The sequence below is a fragment of the Sus scrofa genome, chromosome 5 (genome assembly GCF_000003025.6).
Source record: "Sus scrofa isolate TJ Tabasco breed Duroc chromosome 5, Sscrofa11.1, whole genome shotgun sequence".
NCBI classification, from domain to species: Eukaryota; Metazoa; Chordata; class Mammalia; order Artiodactyla; family Suidae; genus Sus; species Sus scrofa.
Window position 1 is genome coordinate 30,217,987 of NC_010447.5, and position 19,776 is coordinate 30,237,762.

Consider the following 19,776-nt stretch of genomic DNA (forward strand, 5'->3'; position numbering starts at 1 on the left):
ACAGGTTCATCGTCCCCAGCCTCACCTATATCCTACTTAGCAGCTATGAGACATTTACTCTTTTTTCCATTTCCATGTTCATCAGCTCTTATGGCCGGAAGATTAAAACTGACACCTTTCAGATGTATGATGGACACATATTAAAAACAGTTCCAGAGTTCCCGTCTTGGCTCAGAGGAAACGAATTCAACTAGGAACCATGAGGTTGCGGGTTCGATCCCTAGCCTTGCTCAGTGGGTTAAGGTTCCAGCGTTGCTGTGGCTCTGGTGAAAGCCAGCAGCAATGGCTCCGATTTGACCCCTAGCCTGGGAATCTCCATGCCGCAGGTGTGGCCCTAAAAGACAAAAGAAAAAAAAGCAGTTCCAACATTGCAGGGATTGAATTTGAATCTATGTGCAGAGAGGCTAAATCGATAAATAGTGTCAGGTGAGTAAAGGGAGGGCCAGGTGATCTAAGTGGGAATAAAGAGGTGACGTGACCCAGAAGGGGGTAAATAAGCAGCAGAGATCTCTCCAGTGTTGGACATTAAAGGATAGGATTGGTAGACTTAAGATAGACACTGCTAAGTTCCAAAGAGAAGAATGGCATGGTCCAACGGCTGAATTCAAGAAGGGAACTTTGGGACTTTGGGGATTGCTTAGCGTGGATGTGACCTTGGAGGTTACAGTGATCCTAGGCAGAAGGGGACATAGCAACGTGCAAATGAGTATGTGCCAGATCCGTTGGTTTCATTTTAAAAATCTATTGAACATATAGTTAGTATTTGTAGGTGCAAGAAGCTTCTCCCTGCATTTGTATTGTATCACTCTGTTTGTTTCGTTGACATGATTCAGTCTGGTTTCAAGTTTTCACTATGGGGTTGACAGTAGTTAAGTTTGGATAACAGAGAGTGGGCTTTGGTGACATATTCCTGTTGATTGCTTTACACTATTCTGTATTCTAATAACAGTAGCCACAGGGATCGGCTGTCCATTTTAGCTTTGTCGATGCTGCTTTCCTGGAGCCCTTTCCTCTATGGCTGTCTGTGACCTTAGCCATTGAATCATGTAATCGTTTTTGGCCTCCCAAGCCAGTGACTCTGAGTAGGCAGAGTGGTGGTGTGATGTCATGTCTGGGGCATGAGCCTGTACCCTCACCACACATGGGTCCCACCCTTCCTGGTCTCGGCAGCTCAATACACAGTGCTTGGCACATAGTGAGCGCTCAATAAATTTAGTCACTTTTCCTGTCTCTCTCTCTGGATCTCAAATAGGAATATCCAAGTTGGAGAACACCCCATCGCATTAGGCTCCCCAATTAAAATCCATGGTGAAAGCCGAGGCGGATGTGTGGGAACGTAGTTCCAGATGCTTTAGTTAGTCTAGGAAAGATGACTGCACTGCTTTACAGCGAGGCCTCCCCTGCTCATGCATCATAAAAAGATCTCTTATGGGATTACTGAGTTTTAACTTAATGCAAAATTGATAAACGGTGGATACTGTTGTGACATTTGAAAGTACTAGGTGTGAAAAATAGCTAATGGGGGTACATAGTTTCAGAGACTTTGTGTTCTACCAACACGGTTGGGAGTTTATTGACCTCCTCTCTTCCCCCCAAAGAAAAGGTCCGAAGGAAGGCCCTCCCCGTTGTTTCCAAGTTTCTAAATAGGAAAAATAGCAAACTAGAAAGGAAGATTTGAGAGCCATACGCATTTGTGTTTTTTTAAGGAAAAACTTTCTTTCCTGCCCTTTCTCTGGTAGAAAGATTAGACTCCCTTTCTTTCTCCTTTCACCCCAATTCCAGCAGATATATCCTTATTTTTCCTTTTAATTCAGACAATTGCAGATTCACGTGCAATTGTAAGAAAGCAAACAGAAAAATCCCCTCAGTGGTGGCATTTTGTGAACCATAGTACAAGTTGCCTCAATCAGGATATTCTGTGAGTACAGTCCACCCATCATATTCAGGTATCCACAATGTGTGTGTGTGTGTTTGTGTGTGTGTGTGTGTGTGTTTTAAGCTCTGAACAATTTTACCACCTGTAGAGATTCATGTAGCCACCGCCAGAGGTATTTGTTCTTAAGATTGTAAGTTGCTTGGAAGTTTCCAGCACATCCCATGAGGACAGACATTAAGATGTGCCTTCTCTTCTAAATACACAAGAACTTTGTGTGGGTGTAGGGAGGTGGAGAGTGGAAATCTGGCCCCTGGTTCCCGTCTGTGGCTGTGCAGTCACTCTTTCACATTCCGTCATTAGAAAGGGCTGGCTGGCCCCGGCAAAGTCAAAGGTGGGCTTGGCACACAACTAACTACTTGCCTGGAGTTAACTTAGGCTGTTGTACTGTGTTAAGAGTTCTGCCAATTTCAGAGGCCAGAAAGCAAAGACTTGGCCTAGGAGTGTAACACACCTGCTTTTCCTGAGGCCACATGCAACAGGCTGATTTGAGTACCTGTTTGCCCTCTTGGGATATATTGAAACGTGTCTCCAGAGACTGAGGTTGTAGAGAAATGCTTTCTTTTCCTCCTAGAAATTTGTTTCACACAGATTTTAAAGGTCCATAAGGACAAATATCATTGGGGGAAATGTCCTGTTAATTGTACTTTGGCTAGCTGGCCCGTCTCTAGAATGAACTATGGTAGGATCCTGTTATTTTGAGACCTTTAGGAATATCCACATTTGATGCCCTGACAGCATTACATTCCCTAATTAAAAAAAAAAAAAAATGCGGTATCAGTCACACACACAGAGCAAAGCTGCACTGTGGTGCAAACACTCCTCAAATGGCCGGGCTGCCTCACTGGCTGAGGATCTCTTTGAAAAAACTGGATTTGCAAATAGCTCAAATTGTGAATATTAAAATTTGAGAACGATAAAGGTCTGTTGTGTTCTGCTAGTCACTTCTAGAATCTGAGTGTTTGAGTAGATGACCAAAATGTATGATTATGATGATGGTGATGATATTTGGGCAGGATACCCAATGAGCAAAAGCTATAAATTGGATCACTATGGCAACCACGTAGAGAATAAGTTTACTATACGTGTTGCCCCAGTCCTATTGAATCCTAAGCTGCAATTATGCCATGGCATATAAAGTGCTTCTTTTCCTCCTTGGATGAATACTTGTTGGCAAAATAAAATTTGAAAATCATGGTTTACAAGTGACATTCTTTATTTTTGATGCTAACCATGATCTTATCTAAACAAAAGCTTCCTTTTGAATCAGCTGGAAACATTTTAAAAATCTTGGAAAGGCAGAAAAAAGTATATATTAAAAGAAAGCATTCGTGGATGGACCTAGAGATTATCATACTAAGTGAAGAAAGCCAGACAGAAAAAGACAAACACCATATGCTGTCTCTTATAGGTGGAATCTAAAACTATTAATACAAAAGAACGTATATACAAAACAGAAATAGACCCACAGATATAGAAAACAAACTTCTGGTTACCAAAGAGGAAAGGAGGGAGGGAAGGATAAATTAGGAGTTTAGGATTAACACATATATGTTACTGTATATAAAATAGGTAACCAATAAGGACCTACTGTAGAACACAAGAGACTACATTCAATATCTTGTAATAATCTGTAAGAGAAAAGAATCTGAAAAGAAATAGATGTAGCTGTATAACTGAATCACTTTGCTGTACACCTGAAGCTAACACAACATCGTAAATGAACTATATGTCAACTTAAAAAAAAATCAAAAGTAAAAATAATAAAAAAAAAATAGCAGGACAGACTGCTATTACTTCCGTGACAAACTTCTTTGGTCCTAACGTGATCCACAGATATGTGGTCAAAGCCACCAGTGTGACCACGGAAGTGGCAAATGGGAGCCTGTGGTTCTGCTTCCTGTGTGCTGTTGTCTCTCACTAACGCCTTGTGGAAGCAATGCCAGATGAGTGATTTTTATAAATATAACTCTTTGGTGCTTGACCTGCCTGATGGTAACCCTACACTCAGTTGAGAGATTAAGTAGTTGAATTCCCTCATATTCCTTAGGTGACACAATGAAAGCTGAGAACAAGTAAGTGTCCAACTCAAGGTCATACAACCTCCTGAGCTGGGATGAGAACCAGGTTTCCTGACTCCTAGTCCATTGCTCTTTCCCGGTAGGGAGCAGCTTCCTGTCAACCCACCAGTCTTTTCTTGGTTTTCTATTTGTAATGTTGACAGTTCTTCCTCCTTCAGGTCCCGTATTAGTTTCCTAGAGCTGCTGTAACAAAAGAGCTGCTGTAACAAGATACCATGAACTTGGGTGCCTTAACGTAGGGCAAACTAACTCTCCTAACAGTTCTGGAAACTAGAAGCCTGAAATCAAGGTGTCAGCAGAGCCAGGCTCTCAAAGAAGGCTCTAGGGCGGAATCTGTTCCATGCCCTTTCCTTGGCTTCTGGTGTCGCTGGTAATCTTGACGTTCCTTGACTTTTAGATGCATTGTTCCAGTCTTTCCCTGTCTTGTCAGATGACATTCTTGCTGTGTGTCTCTTCTCCCCTTACAAGGACACCAGTCCTCTTTGATTAGGGCCTACTCTAATGACCTCCCTCAGCTTTACTTGATCACATCCGCAAAAACCCGATTTCCAAATAAGATCACATGCATAGATGAAACAAGGGGTTAGGACCTCAGCATCTTTGGCGGAACACAGTTCAACCCATAAACAGTTCTCCTTAGCTTCAGAACCGTATTTAGAACCAGGCAGGCACATGTAACACACAGTGAGAACCGGCAGTGAGTTTCATTAAGTGTAAAGCATCATATCCAACATTTGTAGTTTGTTACAGTAACACGTGGAAAAGATTTATAGACTGTTTGGGGTGTGATTTTTGGATTAATTCCCTGCTTTGAAACCATTTGTGGGTCCTGTTTATTTAAAGGAAGGAATGAATAGACTTGAAAACACCTAATTTTCATTTTCCCTTTAGCTAGAAGCCAGTTAAAAATATTTTAGGCGATTGAAAACTATGTTGCAGAACATTAGCGCTGAACTTGCTTATTATTTTGCTCTTAGGTTTCAGTTACTAGATGCCTGTTTGCATGTGCTAAAACCTCTAGCTGAGATTTAAAAAAAACAACATTTTGAGGAGTTCTCCCGTGGCTCAGCGGGTTAAAGATCTGGCATTATCACTCTTGTGACCTGGGTTCCATCCCTAGCCCAGGAGCTTCCGCATGCTGGGAGCATGGCCAAAAAACAAACAAACAAAGAAAAAAAACCAATTTTTACAATTGTTCTGTGATCATAAGATCTAGAACAAAATATTTGCTGTGTCATATATGGTGGTGTGTGTACAGTTCTTAAGTAAAAATTAAAAAGAAAGAACTCCTACAGGCAGTCAGCACTCTCAACCATATGCATTCTCCTCAACTCCCCTCATTGAATACAGTTGTCTGTGTTCATAAACATTCTTCCCGACCTCATTTTCTTTGGCGTTATTTGATCAGTTTGGGAGGAAATGTCCATATAACCTTACTTTGTACCTTTTTTAAAAACATACATTTTTTTAAACCAAGTAGTGGGAATGGATGCCATATCTTTTATTAACTTTTATGTATGTGATTCCAAATCTCCCTTTAAATGAATGTCTTTTAGCTTCAAATGCACTTCTTCCCATAAGACTAGTCCCCATTTCCTATAATCTTACAGACCTAGGAGAACAAGACATTTTCCCCTCTGTCGTTTTGATAATTGCGTCCTCTGTGCTCAGTGGTGGCCTATTAACTAACATGAATACCATGGGCTTGCAAAATAGCCTCAAATTTCCATATATTAGAACTGTGAGAATTTCCTATAATGGTGCTTTAGCAATAATGATGGCGGTGCAGGCATTTCCTGAGGATTAATGACCAGCTGGGAGGAACCAGTGGCCCTTGGCCCTGCCTCCCAGCCAGCCATTAAGTCCAAGGAAATGTCTTTTGCTGAGGTCGTTATTGCTATTACAAGCTTAAAATGGAAAAACATAATAGGCGTATGAGTTATTTTTATGGGTTGATGCAGTTTCCAATGGTATGTACTAATTCGAGAAAATGAATGTGTATACATGCAATAGTAAGTCAGATTGTTTGAGTCATCCCTCCGTATTCCATATGTTTTATAACTGACTTTACAGCTCTCTACCTTTCCCGCTCAAAAAAAAAAAAAAAAAAAAAAAAATAGACTGAGTAGTTTCAACATTGATTCAAGGCTTAGAAGTATTGTATTCACTGATATATTTGGAAAATCATGAGTTTCTGTTATCAACTTAATATTCAGGTTTCATGTATGGGCTGAAGGGAAAAGTTGTTTATTTTCCATTTCTGTGATAATACATTTTCTCTTAATAAAATGCTGCAAGAATTTTTTTTAACCCTGTAATAATTTGCCGTGCTTCTTTGATTTTTCTCTGTTGTTTGTAAAAGACGCAGCCTTGTATTTATAATTTTGCACAGTGACTCCACAGGAGAGCAATGGACACCTTAGTTTTGCAGCATTCCAGGGTTTTTTACGTATATTAAACATTATAGTTATGGAGAACCCTTTAACACACACACAAACTCCTAAAAAATGAAACTAAAGTGTCGAAATGTTGCTCATCATGCTTCTTTCTGATTCTTTTAACAAGCTAGCATTTGGTGGAAGTTCTTGTGGTACAGCAGATTCAGGATCTGGTGTTGCCCCTGCAGCAGTTCAGATCACTGCTGTGGCACTGGTTCAATCCCTGGCCCAAGAACTTCCACATGCTGCTGGCACGGCCAAAAATAAAAATTAAAAAAAAGAGAGAAAGAATTATCTCTTTAAAAAAAAAAAAAAGCTAGCATTTTTCTGTGTTTTTCTTAATCAACTAGCCAGGGGCATTCTTTTTATCTCAATTATTAACAAAACTCAAATAAAAACATTCTTACAAGTCCTGAAAGGGAAAACCTTAACAATTCTGGACTATGGCCATCCTTGCCCTGGTGGAGAAATGTGGACAGCATCACCCAGACACGGTACCTGTGGACCATTTTTATCTGTCCCACCAGTTAGTGACTCTCCATGTTTATTGAGTTTCAGATCTAGGCCAGGCTCGGTGGGGACCTTGAAAAATGGCAGCACACAGATCTGCCTGAAAAGCCATAGGCATCAAGCTCAGAAGTCTTGTCCCATTTGGCCCTGCAGTTTCTATCCCACTTCTTTTCTTCATCACCACATTTGCTTCCAGCTTCCGAGTGGTTGTTCATGTTGGTGAACTCAGGTGCAGTCACAGTTATTTGACCCTTCTTTGTCAAAGGTCTTCAGGTGTCCCCACTTGCTTGTCCTCTCCATCTCCTCAGCTTTTGACGTCCACAAAAGCTTCGAGACCGCTCTGCCTCTCAGATCTACCCCTCTGCTCTCTTTCACAAAAGAGAAGGTGCTAGGATTCTCCCAGTTCTTTTGGAATAGCACTGGCCAATAGAACTTTCTGCAGTGATGGAAATGGTCCCTAGCTGGGCCATCCAGGATGGTAGCACTAGTCACATGTGGCTCCTGGAACACCTGAAATGTGGCTAATGCATTTGAAGGACTGAATGTTTGGTTTTATTTCATTTTAATTAATTCAAGTTTAAATAGCTTCACATGGCTAGTGGCTACTGTATTGGACAACGAGGTCACCTTGGATGCATTATGTCTTTGCCTTGCTTCCATATCTGTCCTTTTTACCCTCGTAGTACCTTGTAGCAATTCTGTTCTGACTGCCTCTTACCCCTGAAAGAGACTTTAATGCCCTTCGACTCAGATTTTGCCATATGCTTTCTTTAGTCTCTTGCCTAGCTCCATATGACAGAAATCAAGTAACAATTATATGCAAGCCCCTGTGCTTGGACCTGGAAAAAGTACAGAGATCAAGAGAACATTCCAAGAGGTCTCTTGTGGCTCAAAGACCTTGTGGGTTAAGGATCAGGTGTTGTCACTGCAGCGGCTCAGGTTGCTGCTGGGGTGCAGATTTGATCCCTGGCCCAAGAATTTCAACATGCCGCAGGCATGGCCGAAAAAAAAAAAAAAACCAAAACACCCATCAAATATTTTCCAATATTGAATGGCTAAACAACGAGATCCTACTTCTAGCCCAGGGAGCTATATTCAACATCCTATAATAAAACTTCACGGAAAAGAAGAGAAGAAGAATGTGTGTGTACGTACATTACATATATTTACGTACATTACATATATTTATTTACGTACATTACATATATTTACATTACATATATATACGTACATTACATATATTTAATATGTGTGTATATATATAAAAAGGATGTACCTGTGTAACTGCACCACTTTACTGTACAGTTGAACTTAACATTGTAAATTCACTCTACTTCAGTAAAATAAATATTAAAAAAAAAAGAAAGTACGTGCTCCATCCTCAAAGAACTCACAGAGAAGAAAGAACCAAGGTTTTCTGGGTGACACTGCACAGACAATTCATGATTCAGCATTAGTTCTAAGTAAGCCGTCTGTGGACTTGCCCTATATGGCTTTGAGAGGGGAGGTACTGCAAAAAAAGTGTTATTATTTCTGAAAAGATTAACTTTCAAACCACTTTTAAATGAGGTGCTTTATGAAGTAAACAACTATTATTTCTTAAAATGCCGCACTGGTGCCTCATTAAGATGATTCTATGTCATTTCTTTTTTTAGTGCAGTCCCAGTTTAGGCCTATTGTTAGTGTAACTACCAAGAGTACCCGAGGCCCATCCCCACCGTGTCCAGCCTGGGAGCGTCCATCCTCTCATCCCCCTCCTTGCAGTCTGCCTCAGTTTTACGCAAACACACATACACTCCTTGTACCCCCCCAACCTTGTCACATCTTGGTATTCTTAGGTTACGTCCAGTTTATTCTTTCAGGTCATTCCTCTGTTTGGAAACTGCCAGGAGCTCCTAATAACAATTATAATCGAATCAATTACACATTTTTCGAGTCTCACCCATAGAACTTTTTAGCTCTCTGTTTACCATTTTTCTCACATACGTGTAGCCAAGTGAGGACGTTTCCTATTCCATGCAAAAACAGACACGTTCTCACCTTCACTTTGACTGGCATCTCTGTCTTCCACATCCAGCTGTTGAAAAGCTTCCCGAATCTTCCACTTCCAGTCTGGACACCACTCCTTAATGAACTAGCTCCTGACTCTCCTGGTCAGAGATGGGCCGTCTCCCCCCTGGAACATGATCACACACCGTTAGTGCCTTGCTTGGAATGTGGTCCTTTTCGAACAGGTCTCGTCTTTATTGACCTATTTCTTAAACTCCTTGAGAAGAGGTACCACCTGCTTTGCATTTTCTTCAAGACCCAGGACAGTGGGTATACAGTAGTTGCTCAACACACATTTGTTGATGACATTTTAAGAAAAGCACATGGCTAGGCTACTTAGGTCATTCCCACAAGACGATTTCTTAAAACTGTGTAATTGGAGGCTTTTTTTTTTTTTGAAAAAAAAAAATATATTTTCATAGTATTATGTCATTAATTACTGTACCCTGAGGAGTGACTGCTGCTGTTAATCTTTTGGATTCAATACTTAGAGACATAAATATAAGTGACATTAGCTCTACCACTGCGCTCAGTGAGATTACAAAATAGAAAGTAGACTTGGAAGTAGATGCTAGAAAAATATACCTGCAAAGAAAACAAAATGTAGAAAATCTTCCTAAGTTAAGATCAGGGACACGATCTAAGATAAAGCTGCCAAACTAGCATGGATAACGTGGTTGCAGACATTGCTGTGCTATTGCAAAGAGTTGTGTCTATTTGGGGGAAGTTTCCTCCCCCCCCAAAGTTGTCTATGATTGATTTTTTTGAAAAGGTCGTTTTTAAAGAAACAACACTTGTTGATTGGGATGGACACAACAGAATCCCAGGTGGCAAAACTTGTATGTGAATGATTGCTTTAAATTCTCTTTCTAAATATATGGTATGTATAGTGCATTCAGGAAATAAATTAGTTTCCTTTTTCTTTCTAAAATTGTTTTTAATCTTTAAGTATAGTTGATGTACACCATTATATTAGTTTCAGGTGTATGGCTAATGATGCAATATCTCTATATATTGCAAAATGATCACCATAACATATCTAGTTAATATCTATCACCCAACTGTTAGAGAGTTTTTTTTCTTGTCAGGAGAACTTTTAAGGCTTACTTTCTTAAGGACTTTCAAGTATGCAATACAGTAGCATTCTATGCAGTACAGCCTCATGACTTATTTTTCTTATAACTGGAGGTCTGTGCCTTTTGACTCCCTTCTAGACACTCTCTATATTTAATTTAAGCACCTTATATGTCCTTGGTAAACAAAATGATAAAATCGTAAGAGTAAATTAAGAAATATTGCGACTATTTTCTGAATAGACTGTACTTAAAAATTTAACAAATCTATATAATATTTTTGAAGTCAGTTTATGCATGAGCATATTCCTAATTCCATGGTGAGACTAGATTTTAAAGGGTGATAACAAAAGATAAGGATTGGATAGGTTTACTTTTCCTGAGACTTTTACAGCAAACCTAGCAAAACGCACAGACAACACAGCTTCAAACAATAGAAAATGGCCCTCTCTCTCCTGTCCTCTCCCTGCTTCTCACAGTCAATACCTCCATCACGACTACCACAAGCTTAAATACTTTAAATATTTTTACATTTTTATGTTATACAAGAATTGACGAAAAACTTGGAGTTCCTGTCGTGGCTCAGTGATTAACGAATCCGGCTAGGAACCATGAGGTTGTGGGTTCGATCCCTGGCCTTGCTCAGTGGGTTAAGGATCCGGCGTTGCCAGGAGCTGTGGTGTAGGTCGCAGACGTGGTTCAGATCCTGCGTTGCTGTGGCTGTGGTGTAGGCCGGCTGCTACAGCTCTGAGTAGTCCCTTAGCCTGGGAACCTCCATATGCCGCAGGAGGGGCCCTAGGAAAAGACAAAAAAAAAAAAAAAAAAAAAAAAAAAAAGAATTGAAGAAAAACTATCCCTCAAAATGCCTTTAAAAATACTGTTTGGGGACAGTTAATCTGCTTGGTAGTACGAAATGGAAGCCAGTTGTTAGAAATCTCTCTTCAAACACTTGTAAAGTGGTGTCAAGGACTAGAAGCGGGGGTCCCTTGGAGGACGGCTGTGCCCCTAACTAAGAAAAAAATCAGGAAGGAGACGAATGGGCTTAGAGTTCGCAGTAGAGATGAAATATATCCTTTCCTTATGTATGGGTGAAGTTTGGGAGAGGAAGCGGAGCTGCAGGGAAAGACACAAGAGCCATTCGTGGTAGTAGCTGAAGCCATGGCTGTGGCTAGAGATCTGCAGAAAATGTGGACAAAGGAAAGTGATGCAGAAAGTGGTGAAGAAAGGAAATATGGGACCATTGCACGCAAAGGAGATAAAAAAATGCCGTCAGCTACCAGTGATGGTGTGTGGACCATGGTCCCTCCATTCGCAGAACCTGTGTATGCTTCCCTGGCCCATTCCTCACGCACGCTCAACTCATTGACCTCTCTGCTAGCTCACCGGAGTCAGCACACGACAGACAGCAGTGAACCCCACACCCTGGAGATGCGATCAACACTCAAGGACGGGGGCAGAGGGGTGGCAATAAAGAACCAGGGGGAATCCTTTTTGGAGCCAGATCGGTTCACTCCTATCTGCGACATCCCGTTTAACATCTGGAAAAGTTAAAATTTTCCTGTGCAATTAGCCTTGCCGAATGGAGTGTTTCTGTTGGTTTACTGAAACTGTCTAGCACAGTGGGCTGCAAGTGTAAGTCCTGGTCCTAGCAGTTGTCTGCACCTTCCTTTTTGAAGTATGAAGTGAACATCTGTAAAGAAGAGTGAAATGTCCCAGGGGGGTTGATTAAACCGACAGTCATGGCTTTCAGAATCACTAGATTTCAAAAGATGATACGCTTCCCCTGGATCAGATGATGAGGAACTGAGCTGTAATTTGGGACTCACTCTCGAGAAAAGGTCTGAAAGGTTTTCACATGAATAGAATCGGAAGGGTCAGGGACACCAGAGTCTGTGCCCACCACCAGTCTCTCTGACCTTCTAGGGGACTTTGTGTTCAGGTGACAGTAATCACGACCCCCACACTGAGCAGACAATATGAGATTTTCAAAGCTCTCGAAAGGTGTATGGTGTTTCTAGGTAAGCTGGTGCTGCACAGGATTTGCGCTTGCACCCAGATTTGGCTGAGCAGATTCAGTAATCCAACAAAAATGCTGTATTCTGTAAAGCTAATTGCAGAAGAAAATTTTAACTTCTCCAGATGGAAAATGGGATACACATATTCACTGAAGAAACAGAACTGTTTCCCGCACCGCGGCTCTTAGTCTTAGTTCCATGAACCTTATGTATTCGCAGTAAACATTTATGACCATATTTAGGTCCAAGCAGCATGTGGGATTTTGTGCTAGTAGTTGCTGATGAATCTCTGGAATAGGAATCCTTTCTATCTGAGGTATCCATGGTAACTAAGTAGAGCCCATTTCCATTGTGCTTATTAGCTTCCAACCTGCTGGCCAGGCTTTGACTCTGTGGGCTCCAGGATTCCTAATTCATATAACACCCCAGAGAGGTGGGTAAGTGCTTTTCAGAAAAGCAAACTTAAGCAAGGATTTGAAGAGATTTGAAGAATGCCACATGGCAGCCAAGATGATAATTTTTGACTCACGAGTTCATTTAATTGAGGAGTGCTCTAAAGTCAAAAACGCCATAGCTAGCAACAGAATTATGATTATTAGGAAAATAATAGCATTTTCTTGCACCTCTTTGAAATCTTCTGTGATGTTACAGACTCCATCATTGGCTCTTTTGCAGGTAGTTCACTGTGCACTTTGCACTTGGCAGAGAGATTACTAGATTTGGTCTATTAAGAGCAGCATTCTTTTTTTTTTTTAAATAATAGGGAAATATTTAACATACTAGAAAAAATGCTTAAAATTAATGACATTACCATTAATGCAGTAATGTTCATGTATCTTCTTTTTTCCCTAGGACATCCTACTATGGTGTTTACACTTGCCACACAGTAGATTTCCTTTCATTTGCATGTTGCAATGTCCGCTTGAGCCCCAGCATAAAAGTGTCGGTGGCCCTTATGTCTTAGCTCATTTAATTGCAATTAGAAATAGTGGGATGTCTTTCATTCACTTTAGCTCTTTTAGACATTTGTGTATTTTTGTTTGATTTCATGAGGGTGAACTTTTTATACTAAACCTTTATAGGTAGAAATGGAAGCACTCTATATTAATGAAATGTAAATGCGCTGACAATATTATAGCTGTTTTAAAATAATTATGTTACATCTACATTAATCTTCAGACGTTCTGAAATTTTCCGGTTTGAGTGGACATACAGCATGCCATGTACCAGAGTGACGTTTTTCCATTATCAAGACGAGCAGATACTCGTTCTGAGCATCTGTGTCCACCTTTTCACTACCATTCTGACTGTCGTTACTGGCTAAAATGATGGAGAATCAAATGTGTGAAGTCTAGGGAGTCACATCAAATATATAATTCCTTGTGTCCAGGGAGGGTGTGCTTCTATGTCAGAGAGAAAAATAGTTCACACACATAGGAGAAAGAATAGAAACGAGAATGATCCCTAAGGTGATCGGCTCACTCACTTAGCTAACATTTATCACGTCAGTGCTAATCCTGGGCACTGGGCCAGATAGCAGAGATACGTTGGTGAGCACTTCAGGGCCCCTGCTCTCATGGATCTTACATTCTAAAAAGGGACTATGACAGTCGTCTAATTACTCAAGAACAAAGATCATCTCCAGGAGTTCCCATCATGGCGCAGCGGAAATGAATCCGACTGGGAACACTGAGGTTTCGGGTTCGATCCCTGGCCTCGCTCAGTGGGTTAAGGATCCGGCGTTGCCAAGAGCTGGGGTGTAGGTCACAGATGGGGCTCGGATCGGCTGTGGTGTAGGCTGGCAGCTACAGCTCTGATTTGACCCCTAGCCTGGGAACCTCCATATGCCATGGGTGCAGACCTCAAAACACACACTCACACACACACACAAGAAAGAAAAGGAAAAAAAAAAGATCATTTCCAACAGTAATAAGAGTTGTGGATAAAAGTGGCCCATCTTCAGGTAGTGGAGTGTACTGAAGTAGGGGAGGCTGCTTTAGATTGGGCTGTCTGGGTGGGCATCACCGAGGAAGTGCTATGTGAACTTGGAGCCCCGAATGCCAGGATGCCAGCCTGGCAGCTGGTAGATGTGCTGGCCGGCCTTAACCAAGATGGCAGGGGAGAATTAACAGGGGGCTAACCGAACATTCAACTTTATTTTTCGCATTCCCTGGGCTATGAAGAAGGTGCTAAGCAGAACACTCAAGGATCTGTTGGTACCATAAGAGGCAGGTAAAAGGTGAGAAGATTCATTTGTCTTCTTCTTGTGACTATTTGTAAATTTCAAGCAAGATAAATCTTACCTCTCCCACCTTCGCCCACCTTTCATTCTTCGGCACAGATTTAAGAAAGCAAGCTATCAAAGCCGTCATTAATAAAAATAGTTGTTCTTTTTAGCAGTGCTACCTCGGAAGAAAGAAAATCAAATTGCTGGCACTTAGCTGGGATGTAGCCGATGTGTATCAGCTCTGCTTGGCCTTGTGTTCCCTTAAACCATCTAAGTCAGGTTGTTCTTTTGCTGCTGCTTTCTCTGTGGACATGACAGACAGAGACAGAGAGAGCGTGTGTGTAGGCACAGGGGAGGAGAAATCAGTGCTGGTTTTCTGGTTTCCAAACACTGCAGAAGAACACAGTGGAGGAGGAAACAGAATTTGTGAGGAAAGAGGGAGAAAGAGGGGCAGGAGACTCCTCGCTGTGGGTTCAATGACTAGTTCCTATAACAACATAAAAAATGTTGACATCGGGAGTGGAGGACCTGCCGTTGTGCTCAGCTGGCGCTCCTGAATGTGGTTAATGGCACAGACCGTGTAGAAGTGGCCCCTTGTCCCGTTTGAACGATGAGCAGAGGTCTAGCCCACTGAGGCACTAACCCTCTTTTCTGACTTCTTCCTCTGCTGAGCACATCATTACCTTTCTGTACAAAGGCAGCATGAAAACCTGGAGACCGTCCCCGGAAGGGGAACCTCTAGGAACTTAATCTGTTATGGGGAGAGCCAGGATCCAGCACACTCAAGAGTGGTGTCTGAGCAGGAGGCGTCGGAATTGGCTGGCCAGTCCTCCCTGAGTGAGTGTTTATTATGTTTAAGCTACAGAACTAATTACTGTGAACGGACACAAAGGAAAGAGAAGACCAAAGCCCTATCCTCATGATACTGACAAATCAGTTGGGCTGAGCCCACAGGAATCAACCAGAGAACACGTCTGCCAAGTTCCAGTTGTGTAAACGGGGAGGATATGAGTCTTGTGGGGAACACAGAGTCGAGGCGAGAGCGATTAGTCAGAAGGCTGCCTGCAGGAGAAGAATTTGGGGTGGAGTTTTGAAGGATGTTTTGAATTGGGGAGGAAACGATGTGAATTAACATACGCAGAGCTAGTGGCCTGAGCAAGACTGGCATCACCTGGAGGGCAAGGACGTGGTGTCAGTTTATTACGCGTTCCCGAAGTCCCCAGTTACGCCCCAGCAGTGAATGAGGGACTTGGGCGCCATGTTGCTAAATGGATGAAAGGTTGGCCCTTCACTCTGCCACCAACCACGGCGCTGAATGGAAACAGATGTCACCGGCACCTGGAGACCTGTCCCTTTTGTCTGCCTATGTCCACTCCCTTTTGAGTTCTTTCTTCCTCCAACAAGGCTCACAAAAGAATCTCTGCGTCTGGGAAGGAACACATATCCAGTGACCTTCTGCTGCTGCCCTCACTGAAAGGGGAGAATCCTGTTGAATGCCCCTGGAAATGTAAGGATCTCTTGTGACATAAAAGTCTCAGGAGAAAACTAGTAGTTAAATTGCTAAGTTCTTTGAGTCTGCAGCTTTTTTCACTTGCAGTGCAGATAAGTGCCTGATCTTACAGGATCACATTTCTGACTTCTTTGTTCTGGCTTCAATTTTTTTTTTTTTTCCAAAATGCCATTTTCATTTGTTCTTAGAGTTTAGAGCATGTCAAAGAGCTTCTCTAGCAGTAGGAGGTTTTACAGAGCACATGAAGAATGAAAACTAAATTATCATCCTGGAAGCAGTCCACAAGGATCAGGGAGGTGTCTGATTACTTTCCAGGCTTGGCTGTTTCTGAACTCGAAGCAGGAAAGGGAGAACTGAGGCAGTGTCACATCATTTGGGCCCCAAGCACTGATTACCCTGAATATGAAGAAAAATTGAAGCAAGAGTTTCTTTGTTGTTTTCTCCATGGTTCTTGTCTAATTCAGTACATCTTAAACAATGGTTTATGGACTGGTGAAATGGCTGAAAAACCCACGTAGTACCAGTCTTACATGTTCTCACCTAACTCTTTTACCTAAATCCTTGTTAGAATATGGGAATGCTAGCAGCATTTTTTATTTTTTTTATTTATTTTTTGCTTTTTAGGACCACACTCGTGGCATATGGAGATTGCCAGGCTAGGGGTCTAATTGGAACTCCAGCTGCCAGCCTACACCACAGCCACAGCAACACCCGATCTGAGTTGCATCTGTGACCTACACCACAGCTCATGGCAACGCCAGATCCTTAACCCACTGAGCGAGGCCAGGGATCGAACCCACAACCTCAAGGTTCCTAGTTGGATTTGTTTCCGCTGCGCCACGATGATGGCAACTCTGCTAGCAGCATTTTTAATGTTATCAGCTACATTGGCTTATATTGGTTTTTCTTGAAAGATTAATGGAATCATGGCACTTGAAAATTAAAAAGTAGGAGTTCCCGTTGTGGCACAACAGAAACCAATCCAACTAGGAACCATGACGTTTCGGGTTCGATCCCTGGCCTAGCTCAGTGGGTTAAGGATCTGGCGTTGCCGTGAGCTGTGGTGTAGGGTGCAGGCACGGCTCGGATCCCGTGTTGCTGTTGCTGTGTGGTGTAGGCTGGCAGCTGTAGCTCCAGACGGACCCCTAGCTTGGCAGCCTCCATATGCCATGGGTGCAGCCCTAAAAAAGCAAAAAAAAAAATAAAAAGTAAATCAAAAATTTGCATCAAAACTCAAATTGTAGACACTGTTATATTTTAAAATGCTAATGCTGCCCCAAACCACCAACTCAGATGCACAGGTGAGTTTCATAGATTATCACTGACTTCCTGTACCACATACTTTAAGAGATTGGTGTTAGCAAGCTGCTCCACTTCCTTGATCAAAGAGGCAGAAACCTCTGCAAAACATTCAGCTGATGGAATGCTTCGCTAGAATGAATCTAGGAACTGTTTTCTAATGCTCCTATTCAATAGCAAATAGACTTTGATTCATTTTGGTGTAGGGTTCCCTGGGTCAATTTAGTTTGAATATACATCATTTGAAATAGGGTACCGCTGCTACCCTCATCACTTATAAATTGAAGCAAGACTGGAGAAGGAGCATAGTGGATACAGAGCAACTTGGAAAGATGACAGCAGTGACTAAAAATGAAACACAATGGTTGTATTTCAGGGACCCTACCAAGCAGAAGGTAATTACCATAGCTCTTAAAGTTCCACCTGATAGGTTGATGGAGCCTCAAGTCTAATCTGATATCATGTCCCATACCCCTGTCTTGCTATCGGCTAAAGTCATCAGGGAAGAGGCAAAGAATGTCCTGTCAATAAGGTAACCCCTCATGGATCACAGTAATCTACCCTCCATGGCACTGTTCCTTCCCACACAATGGGCTAGAGATTGCTGCTCCATTTACGTATTTAAGAAAGAAAGGTCAAACTCAAGTTTGAAAAGATACATGCACCCCCAATGTTCATTTACAATAGCCAAGACATGGAAGCAACCTAAGTATCCATCAACAGAGGAGTGATAAAGGATATGTGGCATATATATAATATACATGATGGAGTATTACTCAGCCATAAAAAAGAATGAAATAATGACACTTGCAGCAACATGGATAGACCTAGAGATTATCATACTAAGTGAAGTAAGCCAGACAAAGACAGTTACCATATAATGTCACTTATATGTAGAAGCTAACATATGATACAAAGAACTTATTTACAAAACAGAAATAGACTCACAGTCAAAGAAAACAAAGCTATGGTTCCCAGTGGGAAAAGGGGTGGGGAGGATAAATTAGGAGTTTGGGGTTAGCAGGTACATACTATTATTTATAAAATAAACAACAAGATCCTATTGTATAACATAGGGAACTATATTCAATATCTTGTGGTCAATATGAAAAATAATATATATGTATATATAAATAATATATGTAAGGAATATGTATAAATAAAGCACAACATTGTAAATACTTCAATTTTAAAAAGAATGATCAGGAAATATAGTTCACATTTCATTCTGATATATACTGTTTTGAGCATCTTTTCTTAATATAGGCAATATAAATGTGGCATCTAAACACTGTCCTGCTTACTAGTTATAATCAGTATTTATTTATTTATTACTTTTGTCTTTTGTCTTTTTAGGGCCTCACCTGTGGCATATGGAGATTCCTAGGCTAGGGGTCTTATCAGAGCTACAGCTTCTGGCCTATGCCAGAGCCACAGCAATGCCAGATCCGAGCTGCACCTGCGACCTACCCAGAGCTCACGGCAACACCAGATCCTTAACCCACTGAGTGAGGCCAGGGATTGAACCTGCAACCTCATGGTTCCTAGTCGGATTCGTTTCCACTGCGCCTCCTAGAATCAGTATTTATTAATGCCTACTAAATACCAGGTCTCAAAGTAAACCTTCACAGGACATCTGATTGACATGTTATACATGAAGACACTGAGTTTCAGAAAATTTAAGTAATTTGCAGGGATACACAGTTAGGGAGTAACAAAACTTGAGTCTGGAACTCCAGTCTATCATACTCCCAAATTCATGATTTTTCTGGACCATGTGGCCAACCCAAATAGAAAGATACAGAAATCTTACAGTTTGCAGTCCTTCTCACATTTTAGCTTTGGGATTAAAAGTTTTGGTTATGCTTTGCAAAAATGTAGTGCTCAGTATTCCAATTATATTTAATAAACATTTATTAAACACTTAATGGGTTGTGGGTAAGTTCTTAAAATATGGTTCTTAGCCTTAATAACTTACAGCCTAAGGGTAGATACACAGACACTTGAAACTTCTGTTTATTTTGAACTCCAACTTTGGGTCAGGAGCTACGCTTTGGTGCTATAAACATTATCTTACTTTATTATTATATTTTTAAGAGCCTTATAAAGCAGACATTTTATAATTATTTTTGCCAAGATAGGAATCATAAAGGTCTTTGAGGCCTTTATTCCAACTAGGTAAAATTAGGAAGATTTTATGAAGAAGATGAGTGACACTTCAGACTGAGCCTTCATAAATGGGAGGAGTGCCCGTTGTGGCGCAGCGGAAAGGAATCCGACTAGGAACCATGAGGTTGCGGGTTCCATCCCTGGCCTTGCTCCGTGGGTTAAAGATCCGGCATTGCCGTGAGCTGTGGTGTAGGTTGCAGACATGGCTTGTATCCCAAGTTGCTGTGGCTGTGGCATAGGCCGGCAGCTGTAGCTTGGATTCGACCCCTAACCTGGGAACCTCCATATGCCGTGGGTGTGGCCCTAAAAAGGCAAAAAAAGGGGGGGATGAATAAATGAGAGTTTATGAAGACAACTAGAAGATGAAGTTCCTGAAGAGAGTCTTCCATGCTGTGGGAACAGTAGGGACAAATCAATGGAGGCGGGCAAGTGCAGGGCATGTTCAATGAGAGCAGAGAGTTTGGGTTGGACA

General features: G+C 41.6%; 1 protein-coding gene and 1 long non-coding RNA gene across 6 annotated transcripts in view; one reads left to right on the forward strand and one right to left on the reverse strand.

The window, feature by feature from the left end:
- The window catches only part of LOC106507220, a 102,517-nt gene that overhangs the window by 70,441 nt on the left and 12,300 nt on the right, over positions 1 to 19,776 (reverse strand). For 3 of the 5 annotated variants that reach the window (XR_002344006.1, XR_002344007.1, XR_002344008.1), the window contains exon 2: positions 9,003 to 9,138. This is a non-coding gene — a long non-coding RNA (uncharacterized LOC106507220). Of the gene's footprint in view, positions 1 to 3,610; positions 8,858 to 8,974; positions 9,139 to 19,776 lie in introns of those variants that run through there. The other 2 variants (XR_001303053.2, XR_002344004.1) reach the window with 2 other exon arrangements.
- HMGA2 (high mobility group AT-hook 2) overlaps positions 1 to 19,776 on the forward strand; it is a 141,115-nt gene that overhangs the window by 29,466 nt on the left and 91,873 nt on the right. The gene's annotated exons all lie outside the window — the stretch shown is intronic.